We start from the raw sequence: 22609 nt of genomic DNA on the forward strand, positions 1-22609 counted from the left end.
CTCAATGACTTCTTTCTCCTGAAGGTTTACCAAACTGTAGCTGGACTTACTGCAGACATCCAATTGGCTTAGCACACTGCAGCTCAGCATTCCTGAGCTCAAGTGATCCACCAATTTCTGCCTACCAAGTTGTGGGGATTATAGGTATGTGCCACCCTGCTTAACTCAAGAAAGCATTTTTATCTGATGGAACAAAACAGACCCCTTTCATCACAAACATCAAGTGAGGCATATAATAAAGGCAGATACATGCTCACCAAAGGTATTAGCTATTGTGATAGAAGAGAGCCAATGAAGATTCCAGGTTGAAGTGGGACTCCCAGTAGATGCTGAGATACTACAGAAGCTCATTGGTAGAAGATAACTTGTTGACTATATCATGCACCAGAACACTACAGAGCCCTCTAGAAAAGGTATATAATCACTCAAAAATGTATGACCTATCTATCCAAACAAGGAAGACCAAGTGGATGGAAAATGTCTATTACTCACATGTCAATGGGCATTTGAATGGATGACCCTATTGAGCTTGTCCAATGCATATGTTTGTGTATGTGTGTGTATGTGTGCACATATGTGTGTGTGTGTGTGTGTGTGTGTGTGTGTGTGTGTGTGTATATATATATATGGATCATGAGTTGAGTGAGGACTTGTACAGGCTGAGAAAAGTAGTCTGGGTTACTGTTGGGAAATCACAAACTCCTTTAAGGATCCCAAGTTCCCCATGAAAGAAGGCAAAGGCCCACTTAAAAAAAATAGACCATTATACCAGTGTTCTATGGCAATTAGACATGAAATACCACTATTTCTAAAGAATAAAAAACAAACATCACACCGAAGTTAATGGAGAGGCATATGGTGAGTATAAACCAGCTGCAACAGAAAACCAGTGGGAACTCAAAAGAATAGGAGAAAAAGATGTCATCAAGTAATTATATGATAAGAAGAGAGGGTGAACTCATCGCATGGCTAGAAGGCTTCCCTGGGAAGCCTTCCCAACGTCAAGAGAAAATAGGGAAATCCTGCAGCATGTTCAGCGGACCCCCTTTGGATGAACTTATGAGAGAACATGAACTAGGGTTGCTTAGGATGGGCAGGAATGCCATATGTAATAGAGGTCACAGGTCTATCTGAATTGATGAGGTCGCAGGTCTATCTGAAAACGCATGTTGCTCACCATCTCATTTAATAATTCAAGCTTCTAGAGGAAATGAGCCATAGCCAGCAGAGTAAATTCAGTCCCATGAACACTTCATAAGCCCACCACCCATCCCAAACCACCCACAATGCTGAGACACTGACTAACCTGCCCTCCTGAATAGGAGGACTTCAACAGCGGAAGCAGGAGAGGGTGGGCATTTCAATCTGCTTCATCATAGTGAGTACATTTAGGGTTAGACCATGGGAGCTTCCAGCCAGGAGATGTGGCCTGCCAGGAGATTTCCATCTAGGGCCAAAGAAAGAGAAGTAAGAGGAGGGGCAGGGGGAGTGCTGCCCATGTGCCTTGTAGGCACCGAGTTGCTAAAGAGAGCAATGACATGACTGCAGCCATTGCCCCTGAAAACATGGTTGTGACAGGTTCTATGGCCAATGAAGGCAACGTTTTTCTAGAGGTAGTAATAAATTCAACACAGCATCTCCACCTTCTGGGGACTGGCCAAAAGAACTGATGGGAGGAGGGAAAAAGAGAATAAGTCATGTCTAGTTAGGTCAGGAAGTGGTGACCCTCGTACCTCACATGGCTATACAAGTATGTTTCATTTCAGGTCCCACACAATGAGCTCTTTGATTCCAGTGTCACAGGCTAACCTCCCCTCAAAGGATTAGTTGTGCTAATAGCCATAAACTGAAGTTATATTTCAGTGGCTTAAATAAACACACCTTTGGGGGCGGGAGGGTGGGGACAAAGTAGGCAAAAGAAGTATCTTGCTAGAATTCTTATTCAAAGGTTTCTATGCTGGCCCTCAAAACTGGATAAAGGTACCACTATATGCTCATTCAAACACGTAGCTTTATTCGGAACTCCCTTCCTCCTCCATTGAATTCCCCCTTTAAGATCTCAAGCTATAAACATACATATAAAGGCACTTCCATTTTTTTTTTCCATTTTCACTATTGTCAATTGTCTCAGTCCTTTAGTCTATGGAGGTCATGGGGCTTTGGCAAACAGAAGACCAGAGACAACTATTGAGCTTTGTTTCCGTGGGAATTCTAAGAAGCTGAAGTCAGCAGTGATGTGCACAAGGGAGAGTTTGCCTTCATGGCCATGATGGTGAACACACCACAGGCTGGACGGGATATCCCAGGATTGCTTCATTTCATGCCTATGATTCTCAATCAACTGTTGCTTTCCCTTAGGATAAGGGAAAGATTTCTCTGAGTCTCAGACAAAACTAATCTTAACTCTGAGGCTCAATATGAGGTCTTACATTAAATCAGTATATATTTCTTGGGTATTACAAGATCCTTCTCAGTTATAAAGTAATATAATGATAACAATAGCAGTACTAATATAAACATAACAACACTTACACAGCACCTCAATGTCTGCAAAGTGCTTCACATATGTTGATGAATTGGATCCTCACAACAACCTTGTGAGGTGGATGTTATATTATCCCAATTTTGTAGACAGAGAAGTTGAAGGACAGAAGTTAAGTGACTTGCCTGAGGTCACACAGACACACAGCGTCCAAGGCAGAATTTGAACTCAGGTCCATATTGACATACAGTGTCCGAGGCAGAATTTGAACTCAGGTCCATATGTTAGGAGGCACACTAGATAGAGTACCAGGTCTGGAGTCAGGAAGACTCATCGTCATGAGTTCAAATCCGGCCCCAGACAATTAGTAGCTATGTGACCCTGGGCAAGTCACAACCCTGTTTGTCTCAGTTTCCTCACCTATAAAATGAGCTAGAGAAGGAAATGGCAAACCTCTCCAGTATCTTTGCCAAGAAAATCCCAAATGGGGTCACGAAGAGCTACATATAACTAAAAACAGCTGAACAATAACCAGATATTAGCACTTGCTTAGATAGCAATGAAGTAATACTACCTATATGGCCATGCCTGTAGCTAAACAAAAAAAAATTAAGGAAAGGAGGTAGAAAATTAGCTAAAAAGGGTAGATATCAAATGCATCAGCCACAAAGGAAAAGACTGCAAAGTCCTATGGATAAACATCAAATAGTCAGTCACTGGTGATACCAAAAAGTCTTATAATGCGTATTTTTCGCCATTATCTTTTCTACACTCTGTCCTCTCACAAGATTACATTCACAGTTTGTTTTTAAGGTTTACAAAGCACTTTCCTTCACAGCAGACCACATCTTCCAGTTCCAATTCCAATTCATACCTCTCTTGGGTAGATAACTGTAGATCTTGTGATCTACTCCATCAATTAGCTCAAGGATTCTTAACTTTGTGTCACGAACCCTAGCTCCCCCACTTTCAAGCTTTGGCATTCTGATAAAGACAACAGACTTTTCATCAGAATAATGTTTGTTATTTTTAAATTTATAATTGAAGAAATACTAAATTTCAGTTAAATATTAGTAAAAATAAAGATGTAAACTTTTTCCTAGATGATTATTGGTGCTTCTTATCCACCTCATCTTTTTCCTATGGAATATCCTCTTGGTTTCAAATCTAAGTTCAGACAAATACCATTTCTAGAATGGAATCATGTCTTTGCTTAACCCAGACAGCTTTGTGTAGGCTCCAGATTCCACCTGCCTCATATGTGGACAGGGTCCTCATCCCTTCCAATCCCCAGTTATTACCCACAGTATGGCCCGGAGTCATCTTAACTAGTTTCCATGTTCTAAAGCAGAAATGGGAGATTTAGGATCAGGAAACTATATTAAAAAGCCACAGAAATCAGCACAAAGTTATTTTTCCTAGGATCCAAATAGTGAACCCCAGACCTCTTTCTGTCTTCTTTTCCTTTTCTTTTCAGTCTTGAAGAGAACTATTCTAAGTGAACTTCTAGTGTATTTGCCATAAGTGTCTATGATATCCTCTTGGTCCATTAAGATAGGAGGGAAAAGAAGGCACAGGAGGAGCCATTGTGGGCAGTACTCATTCAACTTAGCCAGAATGATGCACATATTTACACCAGAACGGTATTTTGAAGCTGTGTACAAGGGTGGGTCAACTACCACAATTATCAAGAGACTATCTAGGCAATATTAGATGCATCTGGATGGGTGCCAGATGCTCAAACACATCTGTTTCAAGACAACTTTACTGAAAAACGTCCAGGCCAAATGACCTTACGTCTCTTCTCTTGTCCATGGAGAAAGTTTTGAGTTTGTAATCCTAGGAAATGTACTCCAGCAAAACACCCAGGGATTCCCATTCTTTTTTTTTTTTTGTAAGCCCAGAAAAAAAATCAGATACCTCTGTGACTGTTATGCATCACAATGGGTCAAACCAAAGTTCTCCTAGGCCAACAACTGGCCTAGTCTCTACCCAACTGGTCAGTGAGATAATGTCTCTGGACTAGGTCATATGAAAGTCATGTGACAAAGACTGCAGAAAGAACAGTGGGTCAATGAAAGGATTCATGAAAACTGAATGATACTGGACAAGCCAAGGAATTTCTAGTGAAGAAATAGCACTTCACAGGGGTAGATGGGGAGATTGTGCATAGGAGTTTCTAGGTTGTAAATGTAAGACAAAGAAATGACAAGAGTAGGTCAAAGGTATAAGTCACCCAGAACATTTTTGTCCTGTGTCAACCTATACTATGTGTAGCACTTGTCCATTTGATTTACTCAGGGAGGAGAGTAGGGAGAGAAAAGAGAAAACAGAATTCTCTTTTCAGATAAAATGAGCAGTATAGAAATTTGCTGCATAAGTGAAGGTCAGTGTTTCAACAGAAAAGACCAATCTTAAAACTTCTTTAAACATTGTAAAATGGGCCTCATGCAGAGGTGCCGACCTGTCTTACAGCCCTCATGTTGCAAAAAACGACTCTGCACACCTAGGATTCAATCAGCACATCAGAACGGAAGCAAGAACTCAGGGGCAGGATAAGGAACTGGAAGAGAAATCGTATTAATGAGCAGGGTGCAGAGAACCAAAAGGAGGGGTTGAATGCCAGGAGGGCAGGAGGTAAGACAGATGTTAAATGTGGAGCCAGGACCAAATTATGATATCAAAAATTATTCCAAGGAAAAGATTATGTGAGTAGTAAAGCCTTCAGACTTTGATTTGTTTGTTGGTGAAGAAGGTGGTCAACCTGCCACTCACCTGGGCCCCTCCACTCTTCACACCAGATCCCCAGACACAGGAGGAGCTAAGCCACCATGGTCTCCTCTCCCAAGGAACTTATGCACACTGGGCACCCCACCCCACCCCAGGCTTTACACTAAGAATAGTAATCATATCTATGCCACTGACTCTGGAAAGGGTTAATAGACTGCTTGATTGTTCCACTTTTTGTCACTTTACAGATCATAACTCCCTTCCCTTTACATGCCTAAACCCTAATTTCCACTACTATGTGATTTCCCTCATTAAAGTAGAAGCTTCTTAAGGACATGGACTATCTTGCCATCACATATTTTCAACCTCAGTATCTGGTACATAGTAAATGCTTAATGAATGCTTTTCATTCCATCACTCATTTAGGCAACCTAAGCAGCCACAAATGTGGACCTTCTAACTCAAAAGTTTGTAATCTTCTATGTGTTGTGGATCCCTTTGGCAGTCTGGTGAAAACTGTGGCCCTCTTCTACAAATATTTTAAATATATAAAATAAACATTCATAGAATTACAAAGAAAACCAATTATACAGAAATATAGTAACAAAAAAGAAATCTAAGTTCACAGACCCCAGGTTAAGAACATCTGTTCTAAATCCTAGTGGCAATTCGGATAGGCTCCCCTAAATGTGAGCTCTACTATCTCATTGTGATGTGAAGATAACGTGAGGTTGTCAAAGGCCTTAGCCATTAGGAGCAAGCAGTGACAGATGGCAGAGTTTGAAGCTATGCCAAGACAGATGCAGCAGAACAAGGAAGGGAGGGCCATGGAATAAGGCAGCACCAAGGACCCAATATGTGTTGTTAGTTAAGAACAAGTACTGGGGCCTGAAGGTATAGACCAAATAGTGGGAAAGGGGTGTGGTCCAAGTTATAAATCAGAGGTCATGCCTAGTCAAGTCAATGTTCACTGAAGCAGGGAAAGTACTCCAAGCTGAGACCTATGGCTTGAAAAGGTGGCAAGTAATCAATCAACAAGCATTTATTAAGTTCCTACTGTGTGCCAGATTTGGTGCTAACTGTTGGGTCGGAAAGAATATACCGCGGAGGTATTTGTGTAGGTATTATGAAAATGTCAGTTTGTCTTTCTCCAGATAGTATTCTTTTAGGCTAGGCATTCACGCTCATCCTATTACTCAGATGGATCAGCACTGCTATGGGTCAATGGGTTCAGCATATCTCTTCCTTCCTCAGCTGTACCTTGTGTTTCTGAGGACCTGAACACAATCAAATTAGAGAAGCTTCAAGTAAAGGCAATGTGAAAAAAATAGTTTAAGTGCTAAGAGACTTATGACTCAAAGACTGGTCAACAGGTGATGAATTTGGAGACCAATGGAACTCATGAAATGGAGAGGGGTTATGATCTGTCCTAGTGGAAGAAATATGCAGTAATGATGAAAATTCTGGCAATAGGGTTGGAGAGATAGCAGAACCCAGTAGAAACGTGCTCATTAAATTTGCTGATGACACAAAGTTGAGAAAGAGAGTTAAGAAACTGGTTGACAGTCAGGACCCAAAAAGAATTTCGCAGGCTAGAGCACTGAGCTGAATATAACAAGATGAAATTTAATATGGACAAATGTAAAGTTGTAAGCTTAAGCTTAGAAAATCAACTTCATGTGTACAATATGAGGGATATATGGTTAGATGACAGATTTTCTGAAATAGATCTGGAGGGTAAAAGGACCACCATTTGATACAGCAGTCAGAAAAGCTAATGAGATCTCAGATAGCATTAAGGGAAACAGAGCTTCAAACTCCTGGCACAATGTCTAGCACACAGTAGGTATTTTATAAATATTGGCTGATTGGTTGATTGATTGCTTACACAGCAATAAGGAGGTGACAGTACCTCTGTATTCTGTTCGTCGGATCACATTCAGAACATAGTATTGAGCTCTGAAGGCATAGTCTAGAAAAGACAATAAGGCAAGAGAATGTAGAAAGTGATGACCCATATGGTAAAGGACCTCAAGATCATGAAGGTATGTAGATTAGCCTTAAAGAAAAGAAGATTCAGGGGAGATGATAGCTTCAAGTATTTTAAGGACTGTTGTGGGGTTTTTTGGCTCTAATGAGAAGAACCAAGAGAATTGGGTGGAAATGGTACATTCAGGCTTCCTAACAATTAGAGCTCTCCAATAGTGGAAGGGACTCAGGAGTTTCAGTTCCCATCACTGCAGCAGAAGCTGAATGACCAATCACTTGCTGCTATGTTACAGTTGGGAATGTTTCCTTTTGGGTATGGGCACTATGGTCTCTTCCAACTAATCTTGTGATTCTGTGAAAAAATATTAGGATTAAAGTCAAAACCCAAGGTCAGTCTTGGCTTTGACACTGATTCACAGGGCAACATTGGTAAAAATCACCTAGCCTCACTGGCCCTCAGTTTCCTTAACTGCAAAATGAAGCTATATGTCCTTGCATTCTGTAACTCAAGAGATGTTAGGAGCACAAATGGACTAATACTGGTTGAAATTTACAAAATATACAAACTGGATATTGTAAGAGATTATTATAAGAGAATATAATATTCTTCCTTAAAGTTTCTGGGTCATTTTTGTATCTTGTTTTGTCTTAGTACAAGTATATGGCAGCTATGTCAAAGATGGCACACACAATGGTGTTCCCCTGCTGGCTAATCAGATGCTGTCACCACACCAAGAGTTAGAAGTCATGGTTCCTCCTCCTCCTTTTCTTTGAAGGGGTCAGTGCCCATGTCCTGCACTATCTACTCTGTCCCTTGCAAAAAGACAATGGCTGGTGTATTCTGCCCACCTCTAACCTCCCTCTGCTCAGGTAAGAGTATTTTATCTTCCTCTGACTGCTCCCTCTATTGGCAAACACAAAAGGAGTCTAATAAACACATTCTCAGACAACCCTCACTAGAGGCTACTGAACCTGATGGCTTGACCCACTGAGGATCTGCCTCTGAATCCTACCCATATTATACAGAGGCATAAAGACAAAAAGATCATTGTGAGGGAACACTGATGTTTGGGGGCCATGAAGGGAACCTCTACCTGCTCTAGAGTCATGCCCAGGACCACAAAGAATCACACACAATCACTAAAGAAAATGGAACCCAGATAAGCTCTACAGTACCTTAGATCCCCAGATGAGCTCCCTAGCTCTGTCTTGCTCAGAGAAACAAGTCCAAAAACAGTTTCTGGCAGGGATAGAGAATAATCATGCCTGATAACTACCATGGAAGGCAATTTGCACTGGGTTTTACAGTTGCTGCTCCTGGGTGGAAGGGTGGTTCCTTGTGGTGAGACAGCAGGTGTGGGAAGTGGTTGGCTGCCCCCAGTCTCTGTGGTTGCTCTGAGGCACACAAGTTTTTTCTTGTGGCCAAACCTTGTGGCTGGTGGCAATTGAGATGGTTCCATATTCTTGTCATTCAGCACCCTACCACCATGACTTAATCATGTGAAAACCTAACCAGAAAAGGCTGGTAAAATGCAAGACATTTCTGTTCAAAGTTCACCAAACTGTGCTTTGGCTGTAGGAGAGTATAAGGAATGAGAGGGTAACTGACCTGTCATCAGGACAAAGGAAGTCTAGTCATAGCTCAGTTCAGTTATGGCTCATCGAAATTCTTGATACCAGCTATCAATGTGGCCTTAAGTGAGTTGTTTCATGTTTCTGGGTCTCAATTTTTTCATGAAGTGAAGTTTTAAGTGTTTGGACCACATGATCTCTATGGCTCCTTTCCAATTGTAATATTTCGTGGTTCTCTGATTTGATAATGAAGCATATAAATAAGTCCTTTTAGAAAGCCATGACTACATAGCCATGAGGCATAGAACTCTAGAAATAATTCTCCTATAAGATTATTTGTTATAACCAGATCAAGGAGGCATTGGGTTTTTAGGGGGTGGGGGTGGGGTGGGACTCAGCTCCTTGAACATGAAAACAGAACCTTTCTTTTGTAATGGGATTTTGCCACAAGCCATGGAATTTGGGGGAACACAAACAACCAACCATTGTCATAGCCTTGACATTGATGAGTCTTTATTGTTATACCAGATCATAAGATTATCTATTTAGACTTGTAAAGATAGTTAGAGAGCTAGGAGGTGCAGTGAATAAAATGCAGGACTTGGCATCAAAAAGACTTAAATTTAAATCTGGCTATGTGACCCTGGGAAGGTCACTTAATCACTGCCTGCCTCAGTTTCCTCAACAGTAAAATGGAGATAACAATAGCACCCACCTCTCAGAATTGTTGTGAAGATCAAACGAGATCAAAGCTTTTTGCAAACTTTAAAGGGCTATAGAAATGTTAGTGATGATGATAACTGAGTCCAGGTCTCTCGTCTTATCAAACTGAGGCCAGGAGACGTTAAATGACTTAGCAAGGTCATATAGGAGTAAGTAGCAAAGCTGGGATCTGGAAGATGATCAGTCTCTGGCTCTGAATCTGATGCTCATTCCACTGAACCATGCTGCCAGATCTTAAAAGTGAGAAGGAATAGAATGGCTTAGAGGGAGAGTCTATAAGCAACTTGGTAAAGTATCTGGCATTGTTTTTGATGCCCTACCATGTCTCTCTCTTCACCCATCTTGCTATTTTCCTCCATTGTCTTTCACAGCTCTGCCTCCAGCCCCCACTGGGACTCTTACATTCTGTAAGATACATGTTGTTCTTGAGTTGAGACAGTGATATAGACTTGGGTTCTTAAGCTTTTTGGTGTCATGGACCCCTCTGGCAGCCTGGTGAAACCTATGGGCCTCTTCTTGGAAGGTTTTCAAATTTTAAAAAACACATGATTGTAAAGGAAACCAGTTATAAAATTACAAATAAAATTTTTTTAAGTTTTGAGAGAAACCAGGTTAAGAACTCTTGGTCTAAGAAATCCTTGCTCTATTGACATATTAACTGATATTCAAGGTGTTACTAGATATGACCTCTGCAAAGAAATCTATTTTGACCTCAATATTTAACCCATATTTGTTTGATGGCTTAACTTTGTTCAATGTATGTTTGGATTGATGACAAAATAAACTGGCTCTTAGGGGCGGAAGGGTGGAGAGAACAACTATGCTTACTTTTTCACTCAAAGGATGCCTGGGGAAGTAATTAGAAACAGAAGCCAACAGTGCTGGCATATGCCACCACTATAAAAGTCAGAAGAGAAGCTGTGGTACCAGGTGTTCCCCTTGTAGAATGTTTGCTATTATGCACTATACATCATAAGTACTTAAAAAAACTTATTGAGAAACCTATGCTCTAGAAAGCTGTCCAAGATTGATTTCAAAGTCAAGTGAACAAGGAGCAGCTAGATGGCACCATAGCGCACCAAGCACTAAGCCTGGAGTCAGGAAGACTCATCTTCCTGAGTTCAAATCCAGCCTCAGACACTTATACTAGCTGTTTGACCCTGGGCAAGTCACTTAACCTGTTTGCCTCAGTTTCCTTGTCTGTGAAATGAGGATAAAAATAACACCTTCCTCCCAGGGTTGTTGCGAGGATCAAATGAGATAAATGCTCAGCATAGTGCCTGGTCCATACTAATGCTAAGTATTATTATTGTTGTAACGACATTTAATATCAAGAAGCCAAGCTGGGCTTTATACTTTACTAGTGCGTTTCTTAACTCCCAGGTTAGAAATTCTAGTCATGCATGTGACCCAAACTCTTTTGTGGAAAAAAAATGGTCAAACTCTCCCGGCACTTGCCCATACCTGGCCTATAATAAGTGCTCCCTCTCTCAATGTCTCTCCATCTATCTATGCCCACAGGGGAGAGTTTGACCATTTTTTTCCACAAAAGAGTTTGGGTCACATGCATGACTAGAATTTCTAACCTGGGGTTAAGAAACGCACCTAGTAAAGTATAAAGCAGTGGTTCTTGATATTAACCAATGTGCCTGCTGATGTTCCAAGCACTGTGCTATAAGTACTTTACTAATATTATCTCATTTGATCTTCATAACAAACTTGGGAGGGAGGTGCTATTAATAGCCCCATTTTACAGATGAGGAAACTGAGGCAGACAGACGTTAAGCCACTTGCCCACTTATAGCTGGCAAGTGTCTGGGGCTTGATTTGAATTCTGGGTCTAGCGGTAGGTCTATTCTATCCACATCTGCTCCACCTAGCTGCTGATCATAGACTTTAGGGAACTTGGGTGGGAAAAAAAATTACACCTTTATTTTCACTAACCTTTAAATAAAATTAGTCCTTTCCTTCAATTTTGGATGTAGGTAGCAAACATGATTCTGAGGAGGAGTCCACAAGCTTCGCCACACTATGCAAAAGAGGTAAAGAACTTGTGAGCTAGATCAATCAATCATTCAATCCCTAAACATTTATTAAGAGCCTACTATGTGCCAGTCACTTAATGTGCTAAGCACTGGGGAAGCAAAAAGGGCAAAAGACAGTCCCTTCCCTCAGGAAGTTCACAGACTAATGGAGGAAATAGCAAGCATACACAAACAAGTTGGATAAATAGAAAATAATTAAAAGAGAGTAGGTACCAGAATTAAGAATGGTTGAGAAAAACTTCCTATAGGAGGTGGGATTTTAGTAGGAATTTGAAGGAAGCCAGGAGATGAGAAAGGAGGGTATTCCAGGCATGGCAGACAGCCAGAGAAAATGCCCAGAACTATGAGACAGAATGTCTTGTCTGAGGAACAGTCGGGAGCCCAGTGCCACTGGATCTAAGAGTACCTGGAAAGGCGTAAGAAACCTGGAAAGGTAGGAAGAGGCTGGGTTATTTTTAGGTACATAAAATAAAATACCTGGAATTACACAGGAAAACAATGATGCTGAAATATATTTGTCAAAATATATATTTTAAAAAAGGAAGTTTGTGGTCCCTGCGGAATGTAAGAGTAAGTGGTGGGGAATCACTTCAGCCCACTCATAACAGATGACAGGGAGAGTTTCTGGAAGGTAAAAGCTTCACATATATCCCAGAAAAAGAAGGAAAGAGGGCAATTCAGGTAGAAGGTCTCCTCTCAGTGGAAGGAGATGTTATGAGAAAGAATTGAGGCTCTTTCTCCCCAAGGGGGCAAGATGGGGCTCCTTCCCATACCAGCCCAATGGCAAGCTTATTGGGGGTAGAAGAAAGATGGTTTGCAAAACACTAATCCTAGAGATAAGGGCTAAGGAAGTGGATTTTCAAAGGGCTTGGACAGAGGGTCCTTCACTTTTTGTGTGCATTGGCCCAGTCTGATGAAGCCTATGGACCCCTTCCCAGAATAATGATTTTTCAATGCATAAAATAAAATACATCAGAGTACAAAGGCAACCAATTATACTGAAATACAGTTGTTGCTTTTTTTAAGTTCACCAACATCACGTTGAAAACCTATGTCTTCAATACTTTTCTAAATTGAACCTACTGACTAGAGACCGAGAACTGGCAGCCTCCTGCTCAGGCAGATGACAGCTGATTTGGGGGCAAAAGCAAAAGAAGGAGCTGTGTCAGACATAAGGACAGCTAAGAGGGAGAGAGAGGCCCAGTCCCCTGGATGTGTGCACAGGCTACTAAGACCAAGTGAAAGGTTATCTAACTGTGTTATTTTTCCCTCTAGTTGCTATGCGCTTCTAAGGTACTAAGAGATGGATAGATGGTCAAAGGATATGAACAAGCAGTTTTCAAAGGAAGAAATTAAAGCTATCTATAGTCATATGAAAAAATGCTCTAAATCACTATTGATTAGGGAGATGCAAATCAAAACAACTCTGAGGTACCACACCACACCTATCAGATTGGCTAACATGACAAAACAGAATGATAAATGTTGGAGAAGATGTGGGAGAGTTGGAACACTAATTCATTATTGGTGGAGCTGTGAGCTGATCCAACCATTCTGGAAAGCAGTTTAGAACTATGCCCAAAGGGCTACAAAAATGTTCGTACCCTTTGACCCAGCAATATCGCTACTAGGTCTCTATCCCCAAGAGATCATAAAAATAGGTACTTACGTGTACAAAAATATTTATAGCAGCACTCTTTGTGGTGGCCAAAAACTGGAAATCAAGGGGATGCCCATCAATTGGGGAATGGCTGAATAAATTGTTGCACATGAATGTAATGGAATACTATTGTGCTATAAGAAATGATGAACAGGAAGACTTCAGAGAGGCCTGGAAAGATTTATATGAACTGATGTTGAGCAAAAGGAGCAGAACCAGGAGAACTTCGTACACAGCAACAACCACAGTGTGTGAGGATTTTTTCTGGTAGACTTAAAACTTCATTGCAATGTAAGGACTTAAAAAATTCCCAGTGGTCTCTTAAGGCAAAATGCCTTCTACATCCAGAGAAAGAACTATGGAATTCAATCACAGAATGAAGCAGACCATTTTCTTTTGTATTACGTTTTGGTTTGTTTTATGATTTCTCTCATTCATTTTAATTCTTCTGTGCAACAAGACTAAGGTGAAAATGTATTTAATAAGAATATATGTGTAGAACCTATATAAGATTGTATGCTGTCTCAGGGAAGGAGGGGAGAAGAAGGGGAAGGGAGGAGGAGGGAGGGGGAGGGAGGGGGAAAAATCTAAGCTATATGGAAGTGACTGTAGAACACTGAAAACAAATAAAATAATAATAATTTAAAAAGTACTAGGAGATGTTCTAGGTAGAGGACACAAAGAAGAGACCTAAACATTTACTGCCTTCAAGAAGAGTACATTCTATCAGAGGAAACACTATGGACTTATAGGCCGTTAGGTGCGCAGAGGATAGAGTGCAGGCCTGGATGATCTGAGTTCAAATACTGCCTTGGATACTTACTAGTCGTATCACCATGGATGAGAAACTGAAAGGGAACAAACATTTATTAACTGTCTACTATGTGTCAGGAATGGGGCTAAGCATTTTACAGGCATTATCTCATTCAATCCTCAGAGAAGTGCTGTCATTATCCCCATTTTACAGTTGGGGAAACTGAGGCAGACAGAGCTTTAAGCAGCTTGCCCACTTACATACATAGTGTTTGAAGTTTGATTTGAATTTAAGACCCATCATTCTATCCACTTTATCCACACCTGCTCTACCTAATTGCCTTGTAACCTTGCAAGATCTCAATTCTTACAGGTAAGCTATTCTGCAAAGAACTTTGTGCAAACAAGATGTAAAAGTCACCACACCTAACCTCCATCTGCTTCAGTTTCCTCATCTGTGAAATGGGGACAAGAAAAGCATTTACATCCCAGGGTTTTGAGGACAAAATAATACAATAGTCGTAAAGGGCTTTGCAAACCATAAAGTACCATAGAAACGATTATTATTATGGTGATGAATATTATTGCCTATGTAAGTATATGCAAAGTACATACAATGTAAAAACACGGCGATCTCAGGATGAAGGCACCAGCAGCCAGAGGAAGCATGGAAGGGGTTGGCATTTGAGCAGAACTCTGAAAGAAGTCAGGTCCTCTATGAGAAGAGGTAAGGAGGAAATGCCTTCCAGGCATGGGAGGAGAAGATGGTGACCACCATGCTGAGGCACAGAGACAAGAGATGTGAGAGGAACGGTAGAGGGTCTGGGTCCTTGAAGGGCAGCCATGGGAAGGTAGGCTGCAGCCAGACTGTGAAGAGACTCGAGTGCCAAACAATGGCTTACGTTTGGTCCTGGAGGTTAGAGGCACCTTCTGTACTGAGGAAGGTCTCAGTACGGTCCAGGGAAAAAAGAGGTGTATCCAGCTTGTCTTTCTGTATCCGATAGACCGGTTACTTCTTAGCCATTCTGCCCCTTCTCACCTGGCATCCCTTCCTCTAAGCTCTGCCAGTTCTCTGAAATGTCCTATATTTGTCATCTATTCTAAGCCAGAAACTTTTCGTTTCCCATCTGACCTCACAGGGGAGAGCAGCTGAGCAGGACCCTTCCTCTTCCTCCTTCCAGTAAAACACCTAAGAACTGTCATGAGGACCTCTCCCCTTTAGCTGAGTGGTCCTGAAGCAAGTACCCGATCAATCAACAATCAATCAATCGATATTTATCAAGCATTTACGATGGGACTGAGTAAAGGCCTGAGGATACAAACGAAGGCAAAAATAGCCCTTTCCCTTCAGATCCTCACTTTCTAGTAGGCAAGAGAGTGTGCAAACTATGTATAAACAAGATATGTAGTCAAATCAAACCCAAAAAGCAGGTATAGTGTTACACTCTGGGGATGCAAAGAAAGAAAGAAAAACAAATAGTTCCTGTCCTCAAAGAGCTTATGATCTAATAGAAGAATCAATATGTAAACAGATATGTACAGTACAAATATATATATATAGCATAGATTACATAGAAAATATATAAATTATATAAAAGACATGTTACATAAAATTTATATATAAATAAAATTTTATAAAATTTACATGTTATCTATAATATGTACATTTTACATTTAAAATATATCAATTGGAGATAATATCAAAGAAAGGGCACCAGCATTAAGGTGGAACTGGAAAAACTATTTGCAAAAAGTGAGGCTTTAACTTGAGACTTGAAGGAAGCTGAGAAAGCCAGGAGGGAGAGATGAGAAGGGAGAGAGCTCCAGGAATGAGAAACAAGTCAAGGAAAATGCCAGGGAGATGGAGCATCCTATGCAGTGAACAGTAAGAATGCCAGTCTCACTGGCTCATAAAGTATTTGGAGTAAAGTAAGGTATAAGAAGACTAGACAGTAGGAAGGGGTCAGATTATGAAAGGCTTTGAAAGCCAAAAAGAAGGCTTTATATTTGATCCTCAAAGCAATAGGAAGCCCCAGGATTTTATTGCATAGGGAATGGGGGGTAGGGAAGGAGGAGGGAAGGTGACATTGTCAGACCTGTACTTTAAGAAGATCACTTTGACAATTGAGTGGAGGATGGATTGAAGTGGGGAGAGACTTGAAGCAGGGAGACCCACCAGCCAGCTACTGCAACAGTCCAGGGGTGAAATGAGGGCTTGCCCTGGGTGGTGGCAGTGTCTGAAGAGAGAAGGGAACAACACAAGAGATGTTGTGAAGGTAGAATCAACAAGACTTGGCAAGAGATTGGATATAAGGGCTAAGGGGTGACACCTAAGTTGCAAACTTGGAGGATTAGAAGATTGATGGTGTCCTCAACAGAAATTGGAAAGGTAGGAAGAGGCAAGGGTTTGGGGGTAAATGTAATGAATTTACTTTTGGACTTATTGTGTTTAAATGTCTATGGAACTTCAGAGTTTTATGCCTTCAAGGACTCCCTCTTCTTGTCATACCCTGAAGACCATGGTGCTCAAAGCTACTGGGTGACATCCTTGGTCTTCCTTCCCTGCCCCTTCTTAATCCTGCTTTGGGGTATCACTCATGTCCTGGTATAAGGTAGGTCAGTGGGCTGCCCTAGTTTGAAAATACCCATCCTGGCCCCAGCAAGGTGCTCCAATGTCTGCCCTCACATTGAGGTCCTGGACTCCTGCTCCTTGGGTCCCTCCAGATAAACTAGCTAGCTCTGCCTTCCCTTTGGGGCTTTCCATTAAGCATACTAAATCAAAGAACCTGTTCCTTTCAGCACTGAATGACTCATCAACCTTTCTGTGAAGTCTTTTTAATCCCAATGTGGACCCTAAGAGGTAAATAGCCTCGTTTACAGACTGAACCGAGCTTTGGAGCATTCAGTTCAGGGGAGGGAGGAGGGGGTCAAGCTAGAAAGTCATCAAGTCAAAACCTAGAGCTTGATGACAAAAACACTTTTCTCACATTGGGTCACCAGTATAATACATTAGCTCAAGGTTCATGGAGACACAGAACAGGGGGCTAATGCAGATGACAGGAAAGAGCCAAACAGACTATCTGCTCTGAAGGAAATAGACCAAGTGGATTCACATAAGTTGATCAGGTCATTTTTGCCCCTAGTAAGCAGCAAAGTAGTGTTGATGGATAATGCCCCATTTTAACTGCTTCAGTGTTATCAAAAACAGGATCAAAAACATGAAAAGGACAGAGGTATCCTGTGGAACAGGAGAAAGAGCTAGCAATGATACAGAACTTTAAGGCTTAAAAAGCAGTTTCCATAATGCTACCTCATTTGGTCTTCAAAGCAACTCAGCCAGGTAAGCTCTATTATCATTCCCATTTTACAGATGAGGAAACTGAGACTCACAAGGTTGTACAGTTAGTGTCTGAGGGAGAATTTGAACTCAGGTCTTTTTGACTCCAGGTCCAGCATTCTAATCACTAACCAAGCAGATTTAATCAAAGATTTAGATTTGAAGATATAGCACAATTGAACGATCTAGCGCATTCTTTGCACTGAATTCTTACACACACACACACACACACACACACACACACACACAGTATTTATTGTGATGTTTTATATTTGTGTGCCTTCCCAACTCTCAACATACAATACAAAAGTGCATTGTAGTGTACATCCCAAAATGTTTAAATATAGGTAAATCAAGGCACAGGGCTCTGAGTTCATGTCTCAGGTACTTTGAGCTCTGCTCCTGTTCTTCCAAGACTTCCTCTTGCCTTCCATTTTCTTTACAGAATCTTCCCATTGTGTTTTCCAAACCACCAACTTGTTTCCTGGACTCAGGTATCCATGTAGCCCCTAGGAATCCTCTACTGTTAATAATCCCTGTTAACAGTAGTTTTTTAAAGGTATTGTCTAGTAACAATTCAACAATCCACATTTTAGGGTGCTTTAAAGGTTGTCGAAGGTAGTTAGCGCAAGTGTTATTGTCGCCATATTACATATGAGCAAACTCAGACAAACCTAGGGTCATACAGTTATGAGGTATCAAGTCAGGATTCGAACCCAGGTCTCTCCTGACTCAAACTTAGTGTTCTATTTAATCTATAATGATGTTGGGTTTTTTGTTTGTTTTGTTTTTGGAAGCAGTCAGGTTAAGTGATTGCCCGGGGTCACATAGCTAGTAAGTATCTGAGACCAAATTTGAACTTAGGTCCTCCTGACTCTGGGGCAGGTGATTTATCTATCCACTGTGCCACCTAGCTGCCCCAACACTCCTTTTATCTAATAACCAACAGTCTACTGAGTTATTGCCTCTGGATTAGTCATGTCAGGGCCCCACTTAGGACAATTTAAAAGTAAATTTGGCTAATTCCTGTTTTATTATTCTGAATAATTATGTTTCTTTTTATAAAACACTCAAGAGCATTTTTCATCAAAACATATTTGCCCATGAAAGAGGAAAACATCCACGTTTCATAATTTTTCCATACCTAAAGAAAGCTTAAATTGCCAAACTAACATTCCCCACAGAAAACTCTAGTATCCAGAAATGAAGGCAAAGCCTGGAAGGGTCAGAACAGTCAATCACTTTAGCCTATGACCTAAAACCCCAAACCCTCCCAAAGTGTATTTTAATTAGGAACTCTTAAAGCTGGAAAAGCCTTCAAGGCCCAGACAAATAACTTGGTAGAAGGACAGATTGTGGAAACAGGGGACTTGTACAACACAATAGCCTGTGTCTAGAGATAACTAGTTGGATCTGGAGGTAGGAAAATCTGAGTTCAAATCCAGCCTCAGATTCTTACTAGCTGTGTGATTCCAAACAAGTTACTTAGCCTCTGGTTCCTCATCTATAAAATGGATTAATAACAGCACCTCCCTCCCAGGGTTGTGGTGAGGATCCAAGGAGATATTTACTAAGTGCCTTGCAAACTTTTTATAAACGCTAGTTATTTTTCTGAATGTTATTATTTCAGAGGCATTGCCTCCCAGCTCTGATCATCTCCAACACTCACAGTACTCAGAAAAAGAAAAAAAAGTTTTCTCCTTCATTGTCTCCTTTTAGCTGTTTTTAATCCTTTAACCTCTATGGTTATTCCATTTTATGGAAGGATAAGGAAATTGACGCAGGAAGAAGGAAGAGGTACAAGAATCTGGTTCAAGTCCTGCTGGGACGTATGCAGGCTGGACAGCCCTGGACAAATCTCTTAACCACTCAGTACCCCGGGACCAGTCTCCAAGGCAATAAACTGCAGAGCAAATGCCACTTTATCCCGACCACCACCTGACATTCCTTCTAGTTTCCTCACATCCTCTATCATTTCTTGAAGCAAAAGAATTCAGACCAATGGCCTCTTGCTAGGAAAAGCAAACAACTTTTAGGAAACACCCAAGAGCTCCCACATATCCCCAAGTGACCCTTTCATTTTCTACTCACCAGGTAGATCCCTCCATTGGAGCTCCAAAGTGCCAGCAGAGGTTTGGATTTCTAAATCACCAGCTTTCTATTTCTCCGATGTTTCAGCCAAGGAAGTGACCCAACCAGCAAGCTTTCCTGTACATAAACATGAATAACATACACTGAGAAGGGGGCCTGTGCACTGGCCAGTTAACTTCTGACCCGTACTTCCTCAAAAACTATTCAAAGGATAGGAGTAAGTGCTGTACAGGGAAACTCAAATGTCTCCTGAGATGCTTTAAAACTGCAGTTTTGCTGCAGCTAGAAATGAGATGAATCAGGGCTTCGGATATATTCCCCAAAAAATTAACTGGAAGGAAAAAAAAAAAGCTGCTTCCTGAAATAATGCTTCAAGACATCTATGGTGAGCTGAGCCCTGTGAACTGCTTCTGTCCACTGTTCTTCATTATCTTGACATACAAACACCCTTTGGCTCAAAGCTACCAGGGACTGGCATGATAGGCCTCCCCCTAAATGGCAAAGAGGAGAATGATTGGGTAGGAATCCAATCATCCTTTTCATCATTGCATATGAATCCAAAACCATTGCTGAAAACGGCCACACTGGAGGCTAGGAATTTCACGGCAGCAAGGCAAATAGCCAGTGTGCGCCACACTCCTCCAAAAAGCTGTATCCAACTCAGGTCCCTGCTGAACCCAGGCGCCCAGTCCCATTTACACATTGTGATGCATGCTGGTTTGAAAATAGAATGCTTATTGCTGCTAAAATAGCAGAAGGTCATTTCAAAAAGAAAGCCCACTTCCCAACAGTAACATGGACACGGAAAACACCTTTTCTAAAATTCACAATAACTAAAATTCAATTTATTGACTATTCTCTTTCATTAGCATTCAGCCTTCTCCCTCAAATGCCCCAGAGCAAGGGAAAGATGCATGAGCTTTGTCAAGCTTATTTCTTTTTTAAAAAATATTAGTTCTTTCCACGAAGGAGATGGGGCATGTGTATGTATATAAAATATACATGCATATATATTGTACTTATATAGACTTGTATCTATATACACACATATTATCTAATGGATCTAATGCTTCCCATAAATGCAGTTATCCTATGGATAGATGGTAAAAGTAGAGGAGAATTTTTAGCTTTTAATAAACACTTACTTGTCTCTATTAAAAGTCTATTTTTAATTACAAAGAATAGGCAGCTAGGTGGTGCAGTGGATAGAGCACTGGGCTTGGATTGAGGAAGACGAACCTTCCTGAGTTCAAATCTGGCCTTAGACACTTCCTAGACCACGGGAAATCACTTAATCTTATTTGCCTCAGTTTCCTCATCTGTAAAATGAGTTAGAGAAGGAAATGGCCAACCACTCTAGTATCTTTGACAAGAAAATCCCAAATGGGGTCACAGAGTACAACATGACTGAAAAATGACCGAACGACAACAAGGTACAAAGAACGACCTTGATCCTAATGTGAGATGATATCTGTCCTTCCTTCTTTTCAGAGATTGTAGAGATGAGGGTGCAATGGTGGGGAGAGGGGTCCAGAAGTGTGGAACACTGCATATAATCTCAGATTTTTTTTGCTGTATTGATTGGTTTTGCTGTACTTTTATTCCTCTTTGTTCTTCCTCTTCTTTAGGTGGTACACAGTAGATGGAGCAATGGACTTGAAATCAGGAAGACTCATCCTCATGAGTTCAAATCTGGTCTCAGATATACTAGCTGTCACTTAACCTGTTTACCTCAGTTTCTTCTTCTGTACAATGAGCTGGAAAAGGAAATGGCAAACCACTGCAGTATCTTTGCCAAGAAAACCCCAAATGGAGTCACAAAGAGTTGGTCACAACTGAACAACAAAAACCTCATTTTTCTTTTTTCAGTTTGAAAATTCTGTCATAAAGCATGAGTTCTCTGGAAAGGTAGAGACAGAAATATAAGGGGAAATCTAGGTTACTAAAAACAAAAGATACCAATAAAAACTTTTTTTTTCAAGAAAAGTCTATACAAAGAAAACTTTTCTGAAACAATTCTTTTTGCAAACAAAAGCCTAATGTTGTTTCCTTGAACTCTAAGTATCTTTATTTCTAACTCTTCTGGCTCAGAGATACTGGCTGGCTTTAATAAGAGAGGAAAAGAAAAATAAATCATTATCAAACATTCGACCACTTGGGCTTAAGACTCAGGTTAAGGATATGGTAATTGACAATGAAAGAAAATGTCCTCACTGCAGACAACAGCATGCTTGCTAGAGAGGCAAGTTCACCAGATACCTAAATCCAAATACTGCTGCAGAGGATGGTCCTCTCTTGCCGAGACATCAACTGACCACAAGCTCATGCCTGAGATTTTCACATGATTTTATTGCTTCCATTGGGACATCCCTCTACCAGTAGCAACCAGAGGGGCAACAGAGAGGATATAGTAGAAGAAAGCTTACATACAGGTCCCCTCAATACCAGCACCCCCTTTCTAGACAAGTTATCAAGGTAATAACTGCCCTCAATGATTGGTAAAGTAATGACAGATTAACTTTGGGGATTTCTTACAAATCATTCTCTTTGGCTTATACCCCAAATTCAAGTTTCCCCTGGGAAATCAGAATTTGCCTCATTTTCCCCACCCAGAGTTTTCCCTGGAATTTCATAATTAAGATCATCTTGAGGTCTCTTCAATAAAGGAGTAAAGGAACCTCAATTCCCAAGCAAGTACTAAGGTTAACCAGACATTAAATATAAGACCAATTTTATTGCATCCAGCCGAAGACATAAATCCATAGCACTGTTTATGTGAATAAAAAAGAAATAAATCTAACTTTCTTTACAGAAATGTGAAAGTACTTTTCAAAGTTCTTGCTCAGTTGTTTCAGTAATGCCTGACTCTTTATGATCCTATTTGGGGTTTTCTTGGCAAAGATACTCAAGTGATTTGCCATTTCCTTCTTCAGTTCATTTTATAAATTAGGAAACTGAGGCAAATAGAGTTAAGATGTGTCCAGGGCCACATAGCTAGGAAGTGTCTGAGACTGGATTTGAACTCAAGAAGATGAATCTTTCTGACCCAGGGGCCAGTACTGTAATCACTGTGCCACCTACTCAACTATAAAACAGACAAAATCTAATAGAGACCTGGGCTTTCACTCTGTAACCTCCACAGGTAACTTTATTACTTAGATTGGAGATTAGAGCAGTTGAATTCTCAAGTTCCCTTCAACTTGAAAATTATATTAAAAAATAATTGA

General features: G+C 40.8%; 1 protein-coding gene across 18 annotated transcripts in view; it reads right to left on the reverse strand.

Annotated features, from left to right (window-relative positions):
- Window positions 1–22609, reverse strand: part of CSGALNACT1 (chondroitin sulfate N-acetylgalactosaminyltransferase 1) — a 409995-nt gene that overhangs the window by 113352 nt on the left and 274034 nt on the right. For 14 of the 18 annotated variants that reach the window (XM_072635001.1, XM_072634999.1, XM_072634991.1 and 11 more), the window contains one exon: window positions 19383–19499. The gene's annotated coding sequence lies outside the window, so the exon portion shown is untranslated. Of the gene's footprint in view, window positions 1–1306; window positions 1570–11440; window positions 11526–16050; window positions 16192–19382; window positions 19500–22609 lie in introns of those variants that run through there. The other 4 variants (XM_072635005.1, XM_072634990.1, XM_072634994.1 and 1 more) reach the window with 3 other exon arrangements.

The sequence above is a fragment of the Notamacropus eugenii genome, chromosome 1 (genome assembly GCF_028372415.1).
Source record: "Notamacropus eugenii isolate mMacEug1 chromosome 1, mMacEug1.pri_v2, whole genome shotgun sequence".
Taxonomy (NCBI): Eukaryota; Metazoa; Chordata; class Mammalia; order Diprotodontia; family Macropodidae; genus Notamacropus; species Notamacropus eugenii.